A 22,699-nucleotide genomic window follows, 5' to 3' on the forward strand; every position below is an offset into this window, starting at 1 on the left:
CCGCCACCAGTAGAGCTGGGCTCCACCTACCTCTGCCATCCTGCTGTGCCCCTGGATCTGCTCGCGCCGCCGCACTCCGCGTCCCCCGCCGTGAAAGCCCACCACCACCATGGCCGCCTCAGGGACGTCCCGCTCCGCGCGAAGGGGAGCCGTCCAGAGGGCGCAGCCAGCGCCCGCCGCCTTCGCCGACCAGGCGCGGCCGCCACCGCCGGCGCCGGCGGCGGCAGCGGCCAGGGGGATGGGATCTAAGGTGTTGGAGGCTAGGGTTTGGGGGAGCCGCACGCGCGTGCGGCCCTGGAGGGTGGAAGAAACTCTCGCTTCAACAATAACGATGTTTCGGCTGATCTCAACTCAACCCCTGAGCTGGTTGTTGGTTTTCATGTCTATGAAAAAATATATAAAATACTTCCAGCACCGAGCTAATTCAAGATCCTAGCTCGATGCTGTATAAGTGTATTAATGCAGTATATGGCAGATAAAAATATGACAGGGTGTTGAATCTTTTTTAACAAAGAAGAAAACTTGCGTGACCTTTGCATCATATGGTGCACGTCCCTAATACACTCAACCAAAATGTCTACCATTTAGGAACAGAGGTATTGTTACAAGATTTAAAAATTGCAAATATAAATATGACCAAGCTAGATAATGGTATAGACAAAACAAGTATTGTAAAGCCTAATAAATCCTTGTCCATGCTATATGAAGAAACCCTTGATGTCTGCCTACAGCCAAAATTTTGGATAAGACCAGAAATGCTATTTACAAGTTTAAAAAAAGTATAGTTTTTTTTTGGAAAGATACATATAGATGTTCTTTCCAAGTTTTTTTTGGAAAGTTTTACTAAATAATAGGATGATATGTAGGGTATAAAAAAGATAAAATTATGTCCCAAAAACAATTAAAAAAAAGTAGGCACGTATGAAAATATATATTGCTGGAAATTCATATGCACATACCACGAAATAATGTTCATGCATAGCTGGCACGAAAAATATCGGCCAGTCAGTTCTTTGAAAAACGGGCTACCCGTCGATTTCCATAAAAGAAACGCCAAAGTGTATTACAAAAAGTTCACAATAAAGAAACTAAAACAGAAAGACAGCGAGACAAGCTACTAGCTACAGACTATCGGTCATTCAGATGCGAAAACGGTACGGTAGGACATCCTGTTTATCTCATGTAGCTGCCGACTACGCGCATATAGCGACAAAACAAGTTGGTTCTGAAACGTTGGAAGAAAGACAAGTGGTTCTAATGACAGAAATCGCCATGGCAATGAACCTCTCATCACACCGCCCGTAGCTCAGGTTATATAGTCACAACTCACAAGGCCTTCACTTCCCCGCAAAAAAAAAAAAAAAAAAAAAAAAAAAGGCCTTCACTGACAGAGTAAAGATCATCGTCCTTGTAGTCATCAGCAGCACTTCAGCAGTGTGATCATCGTCGCCCTCCTCGGTCACGGATTATATTGCGTTCATCCCACAAAAGGCAGGAGCAGGTCGCCTTCTTGTCCTTCCATTCTTTCCCACAGGTGTAGCAGAACTCATAGCCGCACCTGCCAGAAGCAAAGAACACGATGAGCATTAGCGCGGAAAAGACACATCCTGGAGACCAAGGAACAGCCTGACGTGAAAAAATCACTGAACAACCAGAGGCAAATACTTACACGCAGGTGATATGGTAGCAACCCTCAGCGAGCTCGATCAGGTGCTTGCATTTGACGCACTGGCGCCACGACCGCCGCTGTGCAAGGTTCTGTAGAGCATGAGGGTACCTTCTCTTGTAGTCAACGCAACTTATCCCGTAATGCCATGGGACCTTACATTTGACGCAGAACAAGCGCCCGCATTTCACGCACTTCCCCAACGTCTCGGCTCCAGCAGCAGGTTCTTGCAGTGGGTGTTATCGCTTCACTCGAGGACATTAAGGCTGAGCACCTGGAATTCGGGCAGTAAACCTTCTGAGTGGGAGGGATTTGTGCTTCCCTGATGCGTTGCGCCATGGTCTCTAACAGTTGGGGCGACAGGAATATCTTTGAACCCTCCACGGTTAGCTTGGTAGTGCAGCCATCTTGTGGACAAGCTGGGAGCGTTCCATCGCCCAGCTTAACTCTCACATGCTCTTTCATGCAGGACAAGCAAAACCGATGCGCACAGCCTTCAACTGCGTGAATCTTGGAAACATCAGTGTCTTCCAAGCAGATGGTGCAGGTCTCTCTCTTGCAGGCCTCTCTCTTCTTGGTGCCTACCAAATCTGTTGCTAATTTTGTTGCGTAACCGACTTGGCCGCGTGGAATAAGTGAGAATTCACAATGATTGAATTTCCTCATTAGTGACAGAGCCTCATTTACCAAATGTTCACTCTTGTTCTTTGTGGGACGCCAAGTTCCAAGCATCTGCAAACATATGGCATCGCAATAAGATTAGTACAGTGTTAAAGAATTCAATTACTTGACCATTAAATCTATCTATTATATTATTAACACAATGGAATTTTTTTGTTTCAGATCAATTTGGCACCAGCAATAGAAAAAGAGCAGCTGAGAATATGCTCTATAACAATGGAATCAGACACCTCGTATGAACCAACATGAGTTAGTGTTGAGCAAACCTGACCACGGGAAATAAAAAGAGCATTGTAGTTGTCCTATAAAACGGACGACAGACAGAGATGAAAAGATGAAGGGAAAATGGTCCATGCAAAGCAGACACAAGTCTTTATATAGCTGGCATATTGTATTAAAGCTCCTCCTGTAGTTTGGTAGATACCTAATTCCAAGGATTTCTTGGCAGGGAATTGGTGGATGAAACCCACATCTAGAGGATGCATGTAGAAATGAAAGGAAAAAAAAACATGCATGCTGAAAAGGAGAAGCAATATAACCAAAGCAGGAAGAGAACAAGTGTCTACTAGCCTCAAGTGATTGGCAACTTTAACCATCCTGATCGTAGAATATGCAATCAGCGTGAGATGGTAAAATTACAGCTAGAATAACCTAGACATAGCTACATTGTTTGATATAAAAGGCTGAAAACTCCTACATTGATGGAAAAGATCTACAGGTAGGTCACGATTATAACGATTGACAATCGCAAAAATAAAATAAAAAATAACAATTGAGATTGATCAAACTACATTAAGCATATTGAAGCGGATATAAATCTTGTTTGAGATTTTTCAAATATCAATGGGAGTCCATAATTCTTATGACTGGCATACTTAGTTTGGAGTCTAAAGCAAACACAAAAGCCCCTAGCACTATCTGATCTGCTCAAAATCCTATCCAAATTCAGATTGTTCTTGGCTAAATTATTAGTTTCGGGTGGATTACAAACTCAAACTATGCAAGATTTCCGCTGGCTAACATGCATAGCACTTCTATCGCCTGTAGTAATAACATATTTTTTTTCTTTAAAGGCATGTGTTACAGAAACAAGAGATGAATTTGAATGAATGCTAATGGTGCTTTTAGAAAAGAAAAATAAAGAGAAAGAGTGTTTAAGGCTCAAGGTTCGATCTAGCACTACAGAATTGGATATTATTTATAAAACATGCTCACAGGACATAAGAAATGGATCCAAAGTTCAAACTAAAGGTTGAAGATTCAAGCTAAAGCAAAGATACTTATATCGTCGAGGAGATTTGGCATTCACTAAACAGTTCTAGAGCTCTACCCTTAGTGGGTGTGATGTACAATCTGATCAAAGGTTGGATCTCAAAATCATGTATGTCATGAGACTAAAATTTTCGCATTAATATGCTATATAATCGAGATATCAGTCCATAACCAAATCTCACGCGTATTGAAAAGGTGGCTTATACCAAGCTTGGATATCAGATAGCTAGCGCTTTAGTCAAGCTTACACAGTGGATGCTGCACACTGATCTCGCCCTGTAACATCACTTGCTTGCAGTCTGATGTGAAATGTAAGAGCATTTCTAAACATAGGTGCGATTTTGGGGCCTCTTTGGATAGAAACAGACAATGTACATGAATGGGATAGGAACAACAGTGCAGTCCCATATGATCGCAAACAAGAGAAACTGTTCTATGGAGCACCATAGTACTTTTGCATTAATTAACTTCATTTTATAATTCCTTAAATATTCCCATTGTTGAGGAAATCGTTAACTGGTAGTTGCTCGGTTGGCTGGTGAGTAGGGGATTAATCGGCTAATCGGCAAGTTAATCAGCCATTTAATCAATTAATCGGACGATTTATCGGTTTATAGGCTACTCGGTGACCCTACGAGTAGGGATGAATCGGCAAGTTAACTCGTTAATCGGATGAATTCTTGAACAGGGAATATTCCCATGGGTTCATACATTCTATAGGTATTTCACAGAAGTCCTATAAGTCAATTGTGTAACACAGTAAGGAGAAACATAATAACCACAAGTGATGCTGATCTCATTCTATGTTTATGGAAATCTATATTGGAGCATTAGCATTGACGAAATACACACACACAAACCAGTCCTAGGACTTGAACCAAGTACGTATGACAGAAAGACGAATCTTCATTAACTAAACCATGTTCAATTCTCAGTGGGTTTATGACAACACATATTTATTACATGACATAATGTAATGTGTGCTTCAATTATAAATGTCCTGGATAATGCTAGATATTAAAATATCAGCACAAATTCTCAACGTGTACAACAAACCCAATTTCTCCAAAAACAACTAGTTGAGATTATGCATGCAGAGGAGTTGATGCAACAATAATCAAAGAGATTTACACTCTATATAAACTTTCCGTAAGTCTACGAGGTTGGTTTCTTTGTTGATGGAGCGACCTGTTGACAAGGGGGAGGTGATAGGTTTGACACTGGGTGTGACTAGAGTATTCAAGAGAAAATTTGAGGTAGAGAGAGTGTTTCTTTCGGAACCGACAATGGCAAGGTATGAGAAAGTATAATGAAGGTTCTCAGGGCATAATATCATGCTACCCAAAACGGTGAAGCTGCATCGCATTGATTGATAAGGTGGATGGTAAATAACCATGGAATTCTTGCTTCAATTACTGGCGGAAGTATTGGCACTCATGCAGTCATGCCTCATGGAGCAACAGATAAGTCGAAGCTACAGAAGAGAAGACGCCATATCGCCTTGCATGCTGGACGGCACTTACTTGCTTGCCATCAGTCCTCAGCATGGCACATATCGAGATGGTCTTGACCTTGTGCTTAATTAACTATCGACAAAGAGCAGCGTACGAATAATACAAGTAAAACAGAGATACATTTGACAACAGGCGCCTTTGCTTTTTGGAGAGTTCTTAATTAATAGCTAAAACTGACAGAAGATCGGCGCGTTGGACAGAATGAAAATTTTCATACCCAAACTTTAATGATCTTTGCTCAAGATGAATTCCAGCTACAATCTTTCTAGAATTTTCAATGTCTATGCAAAGTCGCGCAAACATATAAAAATATAGTATAATCATCAGTAAAGTCAACTAGCAATTAAGGAGAACTAGGCAACCCAACAGCTTTGAAAAAAAGGGAACACTAAATATGGTAATGCACAATGAATCTAACTGCTTAAATGCGAGGGCCACCTTGCTAGCTTACATGTACATCAAGTATCTCTCCTGAACTATTGACATTTCACACAAAAATGATGGGTTAAACTTTGTTTTTCTTGCAGTGCGATAAGCAAGAATAGCAGATAGTGGAACTGAATGTTGTACAACTAATTATAATGAGCATTGAAATAGTGCTACAAATTTATGTTTTGCCTAAATTTAGCTAGAGATCGGACTATGTGATGATTTAATCATCACTTTGTGATTAACTCTAGCAGTACAGCATTTCATGAACAATTGTAAATAAAATCCCAAATCCCCATATCAACAGATCATATATTTCCCATCTCCTTCTGATGATATTTCTAATAAGAGATCGCAATTGATACCACGCAGAAACTGTATTAAGATAGATGACAGATGCAGATTTGGAGATTTTAGCATGGCATACATATTTGTGCAGCGCCTTGAAGTCGGAGACGATGTTAACCCATCGTATCCCCACCTCGAGCGCAGCCTGGATGCCTTCCTTAAGCGCCAGCACCTCGAGCTCCATGCGTCCGCCCACAAACATTTCCACGCGCTTCTGTATGGTGCGCACCACAAACCTTTCCCCGGCGCCCTCCTTGTTCGACAAGCCCTTGTAGAAGACGCGGGAGGAAGGGGAGCGGCTTGGGTCCAGAGGCCGCTCGAAGAGGTCTGGAGTGCCGGCGAGCTCGCGCGCCAAGAGGGCGCCGCGGGAGGCCACGCGGGAGGAGGTGTTTGCCTTGGCGTGGGCGGCGCGGAAGGCCTGGGCGTCGCGGCGGTTCTTCTCTTGGCGCGCGAGTTCGGCGAGTGCGACTTCGGAGGACCAGAGCGCAGAGACGGGTTGACATGAGCGGCAAGAACAGGAGGCGGCGGCGGTGGCGGCGCTGGAAGAGGGCTGATTGGGAGTTGGGACGCGGAGGGAAGCTTGGATGGCCTCGTTGAGCTGGAGTTGGAAGGCGAAGTCGTGGTCGGAGACGAGGGCGACTTGCTGGCGGAGGCGTCGGGAGGCGAGGTCGCCGTCGCCGGCCATGATCGGAGCCGGCGGTCGGGCGGTGCCACAGCCCACAAAGACGAGGGTTTTGAGTGTGACGCCAAATGTCGGGATGGAATGGGATGTTTCGTTCGTTTATGGGAGCATTTTGGCCCATCTCGTCTGGGCTTTCCAATCATCTCTCGGGCCTTCCTTCGTGACTGTAACCTAATGGTCCAAATGAGTCACCAGTAGGCATAAAGTTTTCTCAAAAAAAAAACAGTACGTATAAAAAATTCTACTTGGTTCAGATTTATTGGTCGCCTCGTATTTTGAATCAAAATTTCATCATAGATTTGACCAGCAAAAGGTAAGTTATATGTGTCAAAATTATGTTTTTGATTCGTATTCGCAAGAACTTTTCAATGGTACCATTTTTTTTTGCGAATTAACTCTTTTATTACTCAATCATAAGGAATTACAATCTCGCGAGGCAATACATAAGACTTCATCAGGAGCTGAGCCGAGCCAAACCATGGTTCGCCCCTGCCCACTCCCAAACCTAGCCATGGCATGACTAACACTATTGCCCGAGCGGCGGATATGAGTAATACAAGAGTCCCGTTCTCCCATACTTTGCTTGATCTCTCCAATCATAAAGGCATATCTTGAGAAGTTGCGACCTGCATCCTTGATCATCTGGACGGCCTCGAGACAGTCAGACTCAATGTCTATAGGAAGAGAACTTCATTGCAACGCCAAACTGATGCCCTCCTTGATGGCCAATATCTCAGACTCGAGTACATCTTCACAACCCCACACAAACCTACAAGCGCTGAAAATAATATTTCCAGCAATGATCCCGCGAAACCATACCAGTTCCCGCATTGCCATTCAAAACAGAGCCATCCGTATTTAGCTTCACTCTTCCTTCGGTTGGGGGGATCCAAGGGCTAGTGTTTTGTATCTGTACCTCACGTGCAGCGTTCGCTTCTAGGAGGAACTGAGCCGGAACTAACTTGCCCTTGTCATAATCAACGTCTTGGTTAGCAGTCAAGCTTGCCAAAGAATTCAAATAACTTTCCAGGAACCGGGCAGATACATCCACCCGAGGAGCGGGCTTTGCATGGACAACTTCGTTCCTGACGTGCCAAATTCTCCATAAGAGCGTAATTAAGCGGACACACAGGTGAACTTCAGCTTCACATATTACCTGGATGAACCAGTCATCATGCCGCTTTATATCTGTGAGTTTGGGCAGCTCCCACACCTTCGCCATTGCACACCAGAGCTGCTGAGCATTATCACATGCACAGAACACATGAAACGAGTCCTCAACTTCTCTGCCACAGACTGGACAAGTGTCCTGTTCCTCCATAGTCCTCCGCTTCTTATTCTTCCACGTCGCCAGAGAGTCCGTTGCTAGTCGCCAAGCAAACGACTTAACCTTCGGCGGAGCCGGACAAGACCAAATGTGCTTCCACACTTCCCTACTACTATCCGCAACAGAGCTCGACGAAGGGATCGATGGTTGTAGCATTTCATTTGCAGCAAGCCAATAAGCGCTCTTTACAGTGAAAACTCCACTCCTCTCCGGCGCCCACGCCAGAAAGTCCTCCCCAAGCCGTGGCGAAGGTTTTATCTTGCAGATCTGTGCCATGTCAATCGGTAAGAAGAATCGTTGGAGCTTTTCCAAATCCCAGTTGCCATTAAGATCAAATAACTCAGCTACCCATTTGAGGCGGCACCGGCCTCTACTCGAAAGCAGAGAATTTGTGTTGCCTCTCATTAACCATTGATCGCGCCATATTCTCACATTCTGGCCATTCGCTATGCGCCACACGAGCCCTTTCTTTAGCAACTCAAGCCCATGACAGACCCCTTGCCATGACTGTGATGGGTTACCCGAAAAAACAGTATCTTCTAGCCTCCCATTTGGGTAGTATTTTCCCTTTAGCAACCTTGCACACAGACTATCAGGATGGATCAACAATCGCCACGCTTGCCTTACAAGCAAAGCTTGATTAAAGAGTCTAAAATCCCTGAATCCAAGGCCTCCTTGTGATTTTGCTCGCAACATTTTCTCCCATGCATACCAATGCGTTTTACGCTTTCCCTTCTCCGAACCCCAAAAATAGTTACGGATCATGCGGTTCAGATCGTCACAGACCCCTAGTGGTATCTTAAAAACACTCATAATGAAGGTGGGGATTGCCTGCGCAAGAGATTTTATCAACGTTTCCTTCCCAGCCTGTGTTGGATGTCCATCATAAGCAAACAACCTTTTACTAACTTTCTCCTGCAGGTTTTGAAGCTTGCCTTTTGTAAGCCGGCCATCCGGCGTTGGTAAGCCCAAATATTTCTCCTCAAAACCCGAGCTGACCACCTCCAGCACACCTTTTATCTCAGCTGCTATACTGGCCGGACAAGAATCTCCAAAAAGGATAGATGATTTTGCCGGATTCAATAGTTGGCCCGTGGCTTGCTCATAAGTCTTAATAATCTGCTTAACAGTATTCGCCTGCTGCCCAGTGGCCTTAAAGAACAAGAGAGTATCATCTGCGAATAATAGATGTGATATTCCAGGGGCTCTCCTCGTGATCTTCAACAGGGACAACTCAGCTGAGTTTATCCCATTATTAAACAGAATTGACAAACCATCAGCCACCAATAGAAATAAGTATGGGGATAAAGGATCACCTTGCCGTAATCCACAAGACGGTGCAAATGAATTAGAGATGGCTCCATTGAATTTTATTGAATATCTCACCGAGGTTACGCATGACATTATCCAGTCAACCCACCAATGAGCAAAGCCAAGCTTTTGCATCATTTGCTTAAGGTAATCCCAGTCAACTCGTGTTGGAAATATGCCCTAGAGGCAATAATAAATTGGTTATTATTATATTTCCTTGTTCATGATAATCGTTTAATATCCATGCTATAATTATATTGATAGGAAACTCAGATACATGTGTGGATACATAGACAACACCATGTCCCTAGTAAGCCTCTAGTTGACTAGCTCGTTGATCAACAGATGGTTACGGTTTCCTGACCATGGACATTGGATGTCGTTGATAACGGGATCACATCATTAGGAGAATGATGTGATGGACAAGACCCAATCCTAAGCCTAGCACAAAGATCGTGTAGTTCGTATGCTAAAGCTTTTCTAATGTCAAGTATCTTTTCCTTAGACCATGAGATTGTGCAACTCCCGGATACCGTAGGAATGCTTTGGGTGTACCAAACGTCACAACGTAACTGGGTGGCTATAAAGGTGCACTACAGGTATCTCCGAAAGTGTCTGTTGGGTTGGCACGAATCGAGACTGGGATTTGTCACTCCGTGTAAACGAAGAGGTATCTCTGAGCCCACTCGGTAGGACATCATCATAATGTGCACAATGTGACCAAGGGGTTGATCACGGGATGATGTGTTACGGAACGAGTAAAGAGACTTGCCGGTAACGAGATTGAACAAGGTATCAGCATACCGACGATCGAATCTCGGGCAAGTATAATACCGTTAGACAAAGGGAATTGTATACGGGATCGACTGAGTCCTTGACATCGTGGTTCACCCGATGAGATCATCGTGGAACATGTGGGAGCCAATATGGGTATCCAGATCCCGCTATTGGTTATTGGCCGGAGAGGTGTCTCGGTCATGTCTGCATGGTTCCCAAACCCGTAGGGTCTACACACTTAAGGTTCGGTGACGCTAGAGTTGTTATGGGAAATAGTATGTGGTTACCGAAGGTAGTTCGGAGTCCCGGATGAGATCCCGGACATCACGAGGAGTTCCAGAATGGTCCGGCGGTGAAGATCGATATATTGGACGAAGGGTATTGGAGTTCGGAAGTGTTCCGGAGGTACCAGGCTATGGCCAGCATGACCGAAAGGTGTTTCGGGAGCCCCGGCAAGTGTTGGAGGGCCTCATGGGCCAAAGGGGAAGGGGCAAACCAGCCCACTAAGGGTTGGTGCGCCCCCCACACCCTTTCCCATGTTACTTGGGGAGGTGGGGCGCCTCCACCTGGCTTGGAGGCAAGCCTCCACCTGCTTGGCTTGGGGGGCAAGTCTCCCTAGGATTTTCCCTAGGGAGATCCAATCTGCCTAGCCGCCGCCCCCTAGGGAAAACCCTAGGGTGCCTCCCCCTCTCCCCTTGCCCCTATATATAGTGGAGGGGTGGGAGGGCAGCCGTGACCTCTTCCCTGGCGCAGCCCTCCCTCCTCCTACCTTCTCCTCCTCCTCCATGGTGCTTGGCGAAGCCCTGCCGGAGAACCACGAGCTCCACCACCACCACGCCGTCGTGCTGACGGAGCTCTCCCTCAACTTCTCCTCTCCCCTTGCTGGATCAAGAAGGAGGAGACGTCCCCAGGCTGTACGTGTGTTGAACGCGGAGGTGCCGTCCGTTCGGCACTTAGATCGGAATCAACCGTGATCTGAATCGCTACGAGTACGACTCCTTCATCCGCGTTCTTGCAACGCTTCCGCTTAGCGATCTACAAGGGTATGTAGATGCACTGTCCTTCCCCTCGTTGCTGGTTTCTCCATAGATAGATCTTGGTGACACGTAGGAAAATTTTGAATTTCTGCTACATTCCCCAACAGTGGCATCATGGGCTAGGTCTATTGCGTAGATTCTTTGCACGAGTAGAAGACAAAGTAGTTGTGGGCGTTGATGTTGTTCAATATGCTTACCGTTACTAGTCCAATCTTGATTCGGCGGCATCGTGGGATGAAGCGGCTCGTGCCGACCTTACACGTACTCTTACGTGAGACAAGTTCCACCGATTGACATGCACTTGTTGCATAAGGTGGCTAGCGGGTACCAGTCTCTCCCACTTTAGTCGGATCGGATTCGATGAAAAGGGTCCTTATGAAGGGTAAATAGCAATTGACATATCACGTTGTGGTTTTGCGTAGGTAAGAAACGTTCTTGCTAGAAACCCATAGCAGCCACGTAAAACATGCAAACAACAATTAGAGGACGTCTAACTTGTTTTTACAGGGTATGCTATGTGATGTGATATGGCCAAGAAGAATGTGATGAATGATATGTGATGTATGAGATTGATCATGTTCTTGTAATAGGAATCACAACTTGCATGTCGATGAGTATGACAACCGGCAGGAGCCATAGGAGTTGTCTTAATTTATTGTATGACCTGCGTGTCATTGAACAACGCCATGTAATTACTTTACTTTATTGCTAACCGGTAGCCATAGTAGTAGAAGTAATAGTTGGCGAGACAACTTCATGAAGACACGATGATGGAGATCATGATGATGGAGATCATGGTGTCATGCCGGTGACGATGATGATCATGGAGCCCCGAAGATGGAGATCAAAAGGAGCAAAATGATATTGGCCATATCATGTCACTATTTGATTGCATGTGATGTTTATCATGTTTATGCATTACTTAGAACGACGGTAGTAAATAAGATGATCCCTTACAAAAATTTCAAGAAGTGTTCTCCCCTAACTGTGCACCGTTACTAAAGTTCGTCGCTTCTAAGCACCACGTGATGATCGGGTGTGATGGATTCTTACGTTCACATACAACGGGTGTAAGACAGATTTACACACGCGAAACACTTAGGGTTAACTTGACGAGCCTAGCATGTACAGACATGGCCTCGGAACACAGAGACCGAAAGGTCGAGCATGAGTCGTATAGTAGATATGATCAACATGAAGATGTTCACCGATGATGACTAGTCCGTCTCACGTGATGATCGGACACGGCCTAGTTGACTCGGATCATGTAATCACTTAGATGACCAGAGGGATGTCTATCTGAGTGGGAGTTCATAAGATGAACTTAATTATCCTGAACATAGTCAAAAGGTCTTTGCAAATTATGTCGTAAGCTCGCGCTTTAGTTCCACTGTTTAGATATGTTCCTAGAGAAAATATAGTTGAAAGTTGACAGTAGCGATTATGCGGACAGTAGAAAGCATATGTCCTTAATGCACCGCTCAGTATGCTGAACCCCAAACGTCGTTTGTGGATGTTGCGAACATCAGACATACACATTTTGATAACTACGTGATAGTTCAGTTAAACGGTTTAGAGTTGAGGCACCAAAGATGTTTTCAAAACGTCGCAGAACATATGAGATGTTTCGAGGGCTGAAATTGAGATTTCAGGATCGTGCCCACGTCAAGAGGTATGAGACCTCCGACGATTTTCTTAGCCTGCAAACTAAGGGAGAAAAGCTCAATCGTTAAGCTTGTGCTCAAATTGTCTAAGTGCAACAATCACTTGAATCGAGTGGGAGTTAATCTTCCAGATGAGATAGTGATGTTTCTCCAAAGTCATTGCCACCAAGCTGCTAGAGCTTCGTGATGAACTATAACATATCAGGGATAGATATGATGATCCTTGAGGTATTCGCGATGTTTGACGCCGTGAAAGTAGAAATTAAGAAGGAGCATCAATTGTTGATGGTTGGTGAAACCACTAGTTTCAAGAAGGGCAAGGGCAAGAAGGGATACTTCATGAAACGGCAAATCAGCTGCTGCTCTAGTGAAGAAACCCAAGGTTGAACCCAAACCCGAGACTAAGTGCTTCTGTAACAAGGGGAACAACCACTGGAGCGGAATTACCCTAGATATTTGGTAGATGAGAAGGCTGGCAAGGTCGATAGAAGTATATTGGATATACATTATGTTAATGTGTACTTTACTAGTACTCCTAGTAGCACCAGGGTATTAGATACCGGTTCGGTTGCTAAGTGTTAGTGACTCAAAATAAAAGCTACAGAATAAATGGAGACTAGCCAAAGGTGAGCTGACGATATGTGTTGGAAGTGTTTCCAAGGTTGATGTGATCAAGCATCGCACGCTCCCTCTACCATCGAGATTTGGTGTTTACGTTGAGCATAGACATGATTGGATTATGTCTATCACAATACGATTATACATTTAAGGAGAATAATGGTTACTCTGTTTATTTGAATAATACCTTCAATGGTCTTGCACCTAAAGGAATGGTTTATTGAATCTCGATCGTAGTGATACACATTTTCATGCCAAAAGATATAAGATAGTACCACTCACTTGTGGCACTGCCATGTAAGTCATATTGGTATAAAACGCATGAAGAAGCTCCATATTTATGGATCTTTGGACTCACTCGTTTTGAAAAGTTTGAGACATGCGAACCATGTCTATTGGTGTATATGCATGAAGAAACTCCATGCAGATGGATCGTTTGGACTCACTTGATTTTGAATCACTTGAGATATGCAAATCATACCACACGGGCAAGATGACTAAAAAGCCTCGTTTTTCAGTAAAATGGAACAAGATAGCAACTTGTTGGAAGTAACGCATTTTGATGTGTGCAGTCCAATGAGTGCTGAGGCATGCAGTGAATATAGTTATGTTCTTACTTCACAGATGATTCGAGTAGATGCTGAGTGTATTTACTTGATGAAACACAAGTCTGAATTATTGAATGGTTCAAGTAATTTCAGAGTGAAGTTGAAGATCATCGTGACAAGAGGATAAAATGTCTATGATATGATCATAGAGATGAGTATCTGAGTTACGAGCTTTGGCACGCAATTAAGACATTGTACAAATTGTTTCACAATTAATACCGCCTGAAACACCATAGTGTGATGGTGTGTCTGAACATCATAGTTGCACCCTATTGGATATGGTGCGTACCATGATGTCTCTTATCGAATTACCACTATCGTTTATGGGTTAGGCATTAGAGACAACCACATTCACTTTAAATAGGGCACCACGTAATTCCGTTGAGATGACACCGTATGAACTATGGTTTAGAGAAACCTAAGTTGTCGTTTCTTAAAAGTTTGGGGCTGCGACGCTTATGTGAAAAAGTTTCAGGTTGATAAGCTCGAACCCAAAGCGGATAAAATGCATCTTCATAGGACACCCAAAACAGTTGGGTATACCTCCTAATTCAGATCCGAAAGCAATAAGGATTGTTTCTTGAATCGGGTCCTTTCTCGAGGAAAAGTTTGTCTCGAAAAGTTGAGTGGGAGGATGGTGGAGACTTGATATGGTTATTGAACCATCACTACAACTAGTGTGTAGCAGGGCACAGGAAGTTGTTCCTGTGGCACCTACACCAATTGAAGTAGAAGCTTATGATAGTGATCATGAAATTTTGGATCAAGTCACTACCGTACCTCGTAGGGTGACAAGGATGCGTACTGCTTCAAAGTGGTACAGTAATCCTGTCTTGAAGGTCATGTTGCTAGACAACAATGAACCCACGAGCTATGGAGAAGCGATGGTGGGCCCATATTCCGACAAATGGTTAGAAACCATGAAATCCGAGATAGGATCCATGTCTCAGAACAAAGCATGGACTTTGGTGGACTTGCCCGATGATCGGCAAGCCATTGAGATAAATGGATCTTTAAGAAGAAGACGGACATGGACGGTAATGTCACCGTCTATGAAGCTCGACTTGTGGCGAAGAGTTTTTCACAAGTTCAAGGAGTTGACTACGATGAGATTTTCTCATCCGTAGCGATGCTTAAGTCCGTCGGAATCATGTTAGCATTAGCTGCATTTATGAAATCTGGCAGATGGATGTCAAAACGAGTTTCCTTACCAGTCTGCGTAAGGAAAGGTTGTATGTGATACAATCAAAAAGTTTTTGTCGATCCTAAGGATGCTAAAAGGTATGCTGGCTCCAGCGATCCTTCTAAGGACTGGAGTAAGCATCTCGGAGTTGGAATGTGCGTTTTGATGAGATGATAAAGATTTTGGGTTTATACAAAGTTTATGAGAAACTTGTATTTCCAAAGAAGTGACTGGGAGCACTATAGAATTTCTGATGAGTATATGTTGTTGACATATTGTTGATCAGAAATGATGTAGAATTTCTAAAAAGCATATAGGGTTATTTGAAAAGTATTTTTTCAAGGGAAAACCTGGATTAAGCTACCTGAACATTGAGCATCAAGATCTATGAGGATAGATCAAAACCGCTTGATGGTACTTTCAAATGAGCACATACCTTGACATGATCTTGAAGGTGTTCAAGATGGATCTGTCAAAGAAGGAGTTCTTGCCTGAGTTGTAAGGTATGAAGTTCAGACTTAAAGCTCGACCACAGCAGAAAAGAGAGAAAGGACGAAGGTCGTCCCCTATGTTTCAGACGTAGGCTCTATAGTATGATATGCTGTGTACCGCACCGGAAGTGTGCCTTGCCATGAGTCAGTCAAGGGGTACAAGAATGATCCAGGAATGGATCATTGGACGGCGGTCAAAAATTATCCTGGGAGTAAATAAGGACATGTTTCTCGATTATGGAGGTGATAAAGAGTTCGGCGTAAAGGGTTACGTCGATGCAAGCTTTAACACCTATCCGAGTGACTCTAAGTAGCAAACCGGATACGTATAGTGGAGCAACCATTTGGAATAGCTCCAAGTGGAGCCTGGAAGCAGCATTTACAATATGACCTAGAGATTTGCGAAGTACATACGGATCTGAATGTTGCAGACCCGTTGACTAAAACCTCTCTCACAAGCAAAACATGATCAAACCGCAGAACTCATTGAGTCTTAATCACATGGTGATGTGAACTAGTTTAATGACACTAGTAAACTCTTTGGATGTTGGTCACATGGCGATGTGACCTGTGAGTGTTAATCGCATGGCGATGTGAACTAGATTATTGACTCTAGTGCAAGTGGGAGACTGTTGGAAATAAGCCCTAGAGGCAATAATAAATTGGTTATTATTATATTTCCTTGTTCATGATAATCGTTTATTATCCATGCTATAATTGTATTGATAGGAAACCCAGATACATGTGTGGATACATAGACAACACCATGTCCCTAGTAAGCCTCTAGTTGACTAGCTCGTTGATCAACAGATGGTTACGGTTTCCTGACCATGGACATTGGATGTCGTTGATAACGGGATCACATCATTAGGAGAATAATGTGATGGACAAGACCCAATCCTAAGCCTAGCACAAAGATCGTGTAGTTCGTATGCTAAAGCTTTTCTAATGTCAAGTATCTTTTCCTTAGACCATGAGATTGTGCAACTCCCGGATAGCGTAGGAATGCTTTGGGTGTACCAAACGTCACAACGTAACTGGGTGGCTATAAAGGTGCACTACAGGTATCTCTGAAAGTGTCTGTTGGGTTGGCACGAATCGAGACTGGGATTTGTCACTCCGTGTAAACGGAGAGGTATCTCTGGGCCCACTCGGTAGGACATCATCATAATGTGCACAATGTGACCAAGGGGTTGATCACGGGATGATGTGTTACGGAACGAGTAAAGAGACTTGCCGGTAACGAGATTGAACAAGGTATCGGCATACCGACGATCGAATCTCGGGCAAGTATAATACCGTTAGACAAAGGGAATTGTATACGGGATCGACTGAGTCCTTGACATCGTGGTTCATCCGATGAGATCATCGTGGAACATGTGGGAGCCAATATGGGTATCCAGATCCTGCTATTGGTTATTGGCCGGAGAGGTGTCTCGGTCATGTCTGCATGGTTCCCAAACCCGTAGGGTCTACACACTTAAGGTTCGGTGACGCTAGAGTTGTTATGGGAAATATTATGTGGTTACCGAAGGTAGTTCGGAGTCCCGGATAAGATCCCGGACATCATGAGGAGTTCCGGAATGGTCCGGCGGTGAAGATCGATATATTGGACGAAGGGTATTGGAGTTCGGAAGTGTTCCGGAGGTACCAGGCTATGGCCAGCATGACCGAAAGGTGTTTCGGGAGCCCCGGCAAGTGTTGGAGGGCCTCATGGGCCAAAGGGGAAGGGGCAAACCAGCCCACTAAGGGTTGGTGCGCCCCCCACACCCTTTCCCACGTTACATGGGGAGGTGGGGCACCTCCACCTGGCTTGGGAGGCAAGCCTCCACCTGCTTGGCTTGGGGGGCAAGTCTCCCTAGGATTTTCCCTAGGGAGATCCAATCTGCCTAGCCGCCGCCCCCTAGGGGAAACCCTAGGGCGCCTCCCCCTCTCCCCTTGCCCCTATATATAGTGGAGGGGTGGGAGGGCAGCCGTGACCTGTTCCCTGGCGCAGCCCTCCCTCCTCCTACCTTCTCCTCCTCCTCCTCCATGGTGCTTGGCGAAGCCTTGCCGGAGAACCACGAGCTCCACCACCACCACGCCGTCGTGCTGACGGAGCTCTCCCTCAACTTCTCCTCTCCCCTTGTTGGATCAAGAAGGAGGAGACGTCCCCGGACTGTACGTGTGTTGAACGCGGAGGTGCCGTCCGTTCGGCACTTAGATCAGAATCAACCGCGATCTGAATCGCTACGAGTACGACTCCTTCATCCGCGTTCTTGCAACGCTTCCGCTTAGCGATCTACAAGGGTATGTAGATGCACTCTCCTTCCCCTCGTTGCTGGTTTCTCCATAGATAGATCTTGGTGACACGTAGGAAAATTTTGAATTTCTGCTACGTTCCCCAACAACTCGATCATAAGCTTTGGATAGATCTAGATTATAGGCACAAAAACTCCTTGAGGGGTCCTTTTCCTGCTTGATATGATGAATACATTCAAATGCAATCAAAGAATTATCCGTGATCATTCTCCCTGGAATAAAAGCACTTTGCGTGGGAGAAATAATCCCATCCAACACCGGCCTCAAGTGGTTAACAAGGCACTTGGAAACCACCTTATAGATTACATTACAGAGGCTAATTGGCCGGAAATCTGTAATCCTAACAGGGTTTTATATTTTTGGAATTAGGACTATATTAGTGTTGTTTACCTCAGCCGGCATTACTCCTGACCGTAAAAACTCCTGGACCGCTGCCACAATACTCTCCTTAATAGTGCCCCAATTCCTCTGAAAAAACCGCGCCAGAAATCCATCCGGTCCCAGTGCCTTTAAAGGCCCAATTTGAAATAAAGCATCCGAAATCTCCTTCTCAGTAAAATCAGCACACAAAGATGCGTTTGTGTCTTCGTCAATAACAGATTGAACTAGATTAATGATTGGGCTTGGATCAACCGAAGGAACAGAAGTAAAGATGTTCTTGAAATAATCCATTGCTGCCCGGCCCATAGCTTCTTCTCCCGTGAAGACCCGACCACTAGTGTCTACAAGTTTTTTTATACGGTTCTTTCTAGCTCTCCACACAGCCTTTGATTGAAAAAAAATTGTATTTCGGTCCCCTTCCTTAAGCCAAGTAATACGGGATCGTTGCATCCACATCAACTCTTCTCTATAGAGTAACTCATTCATTCTATCCGTGACCTTACGAATCTCACATCTGTCTGCATTCATCAACATGAGTTCCTCAAGCTGTGTCCTTGACTTTTCAATTTCCCACGCTACACCACCAAAGTTCTCCTTACTCCACTTGCACAACGTTTTCATAGTATCCCTTAAAGCCGCATGCACGTCCCCTAGGGATGCTTTCTCTCCTGCCTCCAGCCAGGCCTTCGCTATCAAGTCCTGGAGTGCAGGGTCTCTTTCCCACATAATCTCATACTGCCTGCGCCTTGGCTTAGTTGGCATATCACCCATATCACCACAACACACATGAACAGGCACATGATCCGAACAGGGGGAAGCAAGGTGGTGTACTAAGGTGTTAAGGAAAATATTCCTCCAAGCCGGATTTGCAACCGCCCTATCCAGACGAACTTTCACGTTTGCGTGCCCGCCTCTCCTGTTATCGTATGTATACGGAACCCCAATAAAACCCAGATCGGCCAAGTCACACGTCTCCAGGGCATCCCGGAATAATTGCATCTGAACTGGAGCTCTCGTGGTTAGAGAAAAATGCTCGGAGTCCCACATACACTCGTTGAAGTCCCCCCCAACCCACCAGCCATGGTAAATCTGAATTGGCACACAAGTTCTGCATCAAAGACCACATGAGAGGCCGATCCTCCACCCTCGGTTCACCATACACACAAGTCAGTCTCCACGGTTGTTCATCCGGCCCAGCTTGTACATGAACATCCATACAAACGGGCATTTGAGAATTTAACATCCACTTTCAAATCCTCATGCCAAAACAGTGCCAAACCTCCACTATTACCAATAGAATCAACACCATCAAAACCCTTCAGGCCCAACCTTGAGCGATACCTCTTCATCTTACTAGCAGATTGTCTCGTCTCACACAGAAAAACGAGAGTAGGGGAATGCGACTTGACCAAAGTCGCGAGTTCGCGAACTGTCCGGGAGCCCCCCCCCCCCCCCCCGAACCATTTATGTGGCATATATATCTTATATTTTGCCAGTCAATTTATGATCAAAATTTTACGCTAGATGTGAGGGGTGGCTAATAAACCCGAGTGGAGGAAGTATTTGCGAAGCGCAAATACGGAAGCGTCACATACCCTGAGCGTTAATGCGTCCAACCCACCATGGCCGAGACAACGGCGACCGACTGAAACGGAGCCGAAGGTAGCACGGTTGACGGTGGAGGGCACACACAAATCGAGCCAGGGCTAGAGACGCCGAGGCCGGCCGCGATGTCGCCATCCATAGAAAGATAAGAATGAAATGAAGACGGGGTTTTTCGCAAAAAAAAAAAGAAGAAATGAAGACGGGGTTGACATGGCTGGATTGTGTCATTGTTGGCTTATGCGAGATGGGAATAAGCAGAAGATGACAATACCACGAATCAAAGAATGTGCCCGACCGGTGGCAACTTCGGCTGGCTGCCTTGTGACCGCCTGTGGCCAACTGTTTGGCATGTCTGGCAGGGTTCTTGTGTGTTTGCTGGTTGGATGCAATGAAATAGAAGTCGTTTGCTCGAAGAGAAGTGTCACGATGACGGTTTATGGGCAACCCCGAAGGTGTTTCTTTCTCCGGTGACATTTGTGGGTATTGTGGGTAGCCACGTCAGCTAGTAATGCCCTCGGTGGACATGCTGTATATGATAATTTTCGCCCGTCCGATTTTGCGTAATTAGCTGGGCAATTCTCCTTTTCTTGCTTTAGCTAAATGGATATAGCCTTTTACACAAATATCCAGCAGCCTCTTTCGGGGAAAGAAAGAAGGAAAGGAAAATGAGTTTATGAGAAAGTGGGTAGTAAATTCATGTTTCCGTTCTCTCCTTGTGTCAGCTGAAGCTGATCTGCACTATAGGATTTGCTGCATGTGTTCTTTAGAGCAAGTACAATAGAGCTGAGTCAGCTGGCCATAAGAAATAAACTAGTATATTCTTGCTTAGTTGGAGGAGAGAGAAGAGGAGAGAGAAGGTAAGCGGGCTCTTGGTGAAGAGCCAGCTCTAGCACGTGCTCCTAGGCACTTTGTGAGAGTGAAAGGTGGGCCATATAATAAAAAAGTAGTACACTCTTTAAATCAATTATTGTACATATTGACTATAAGATGGGCTATAGGTGACATGGCAGTGGCTTATAGCCAGCAATTGGCTATACTATTAACCATGCTCTTAGGCTCGTTGATCTGTACTTCCATCTTCCGATCTTGGTCAGAGAGAAAGCAATTTCGGCACAACAACTCACAAGTTTATACAGGCAAGTTCTGCAATGGCTGCATCTCGGATCGGATTCCGAGTTCGGCAAGGGGTCGCGTGGAGACCGGAGAGCAAGGCGGCCCATAAGTGCACGTTCACCGAGCAATCTTTGAACCCGCTTTGCTCAAGTCGACCTGATGATGACCGCGAAGAAGCCAAAAAAGGAAGCAAGAAAACTGACGGCGCGGTCGCCGCCGACGAACATCACCGCGGTGAAGATGGCTCTGCCGGCCCGCGACGACTACGAGTACCTAACCCCAGCGCTGGCGCTGCCCCCGGGCGTCTACTTCAACCCGACGAACGAGGAGATCGTGCGCACCTACCTCAACGGGTGGATCGCCGGGCACGGCACGTCGGGCGCGGAGGCGGCCGTCGTCATCGAGGACGACGTCTACGGCGACCAACCCGACGTGCTGGCGCGCAGGCACCCGCCGGCCAGCACCCGCGACTCAGACCCCAGCTGGTGGTTCCGCTGCCACTGCAAGGTGCAGGCCACGCGCGGCGGCGGCGGCGGCCACCGGGGCGACCGCGGCGTCGCCACGGGAGGCTTCTGGAAGCTGGAGCAGACCACGAAGGAGGTGAGGTGCGAGGCGGACGGCGAGCACCTCGGGTTCAAGCGCACCTTCGGGTTCTACGTCGAGCACGAGGGGGAGAAGGAGAAGACGCGGTGGCTCATGGAGGAGTACACCAACGTCGACTCGCCGGACGAAGGCGCCGTTCGCAACGACGGCAGGAACGTCCTGCCCGCGCTCTACAGGATATACCTCACCCCACGCGATCCCGGCAAGAAGAGGAGGAAGACGAGTGGCAGAGATGTCGGGGACGACCACGTCGATGGTGGGCCTGTGAAGGCTGCCCGCGTGATGGTTCCGGAGGCTTGCTTACACGCCATCGCGGCGTTGCTGTCGCCGTCGAGCGCTCGTGGTGCCGGCCAGGAGGAGCCGCACGGCAGCTTTGAAGCGCCGCCGCCGCCACCTTCGGGCGTTTTCAGTGAGTACCGAGGTGATGAGGCCGCGACGTCGGACGATGATCAGAGCATGACAATGAAGGAGAATCTCCTCGAGGAGGCGCAGGGAAGCACCGGCGGCGACGACTCTCCTGAGCTGCGTGTTCTCGTTACGATGGACGACGGCATGCCGGCGTGGGAGATGGGCATGGGCGGCGGATACGTTTTCGCCGACACGTCTTGGATCGACGAACACTACCAGAACTCGGAATGATCGATCATGACATCCTTTGATTAACTTTTGGTCGGGTGGGAGCGGAGTGGGATTTTTGGTTCACTCCATGGTTTTAATTCAGTTGAACTAAAATCACGACAAGTACGGTATTATGGAATGGAGGACAAGAGCATTCTTTCATTAATTTCTTTTAATTCTTGTGGTGATAATTGGATACGAAGTGTTGTGTGTTAATCAACATCCGTTCCATTTCATAAGGTTTTTTTTTTTAGCACGGCGACGAACCAAATTATAGAGAATTTAGAATAAAACTACCTTTGACCAATTTGGTTGTTAGTGGCCAATAAATCAGTTAGGTCCGAAAGGAAGAGATACAATCAATCAGGTCATAGATACTTTACTTCTTTTGTCTACATGCAATTGGTTGAGATACTTCCCTATTTTCTGGAGGGCTAAGAGAGGGATTATGAGGAATAATATGAAATGCA

General features: G+C 45.8%; 1 pseudogene; it reads right to left on the minus strand.

The window, feature by feature from the left end:
* Nucleotides 1-1,382: 1,382 nt before the first annotated feature.
* LOC123161782 (E3 ubiquitin-protein ligase arih1-like) lies at nucleotides 1,383-6,643 on the minus strand (annotated as a pseudogene).
* Between the last annotated feature and the right edge of the window lie 16,056 nt (nucleotides 6,644-22,699).

This window comes from Triticum aestivum, chromosome 7B (genome assembly GCF_018294505.1).
Source record: "Triticum aestivum cultivar Chinese Spring chromosome 7B, IWGSC CS RefSeq v2.1, whole genome shotgun sequence".
In the NCBI taxonomy this organism is placed as follows: Eukaryota; Viridiplantae; Streptophyta; class Magnoliopsida; order Poales; family Poaceae; genus Triticum; species Triticum aestivum.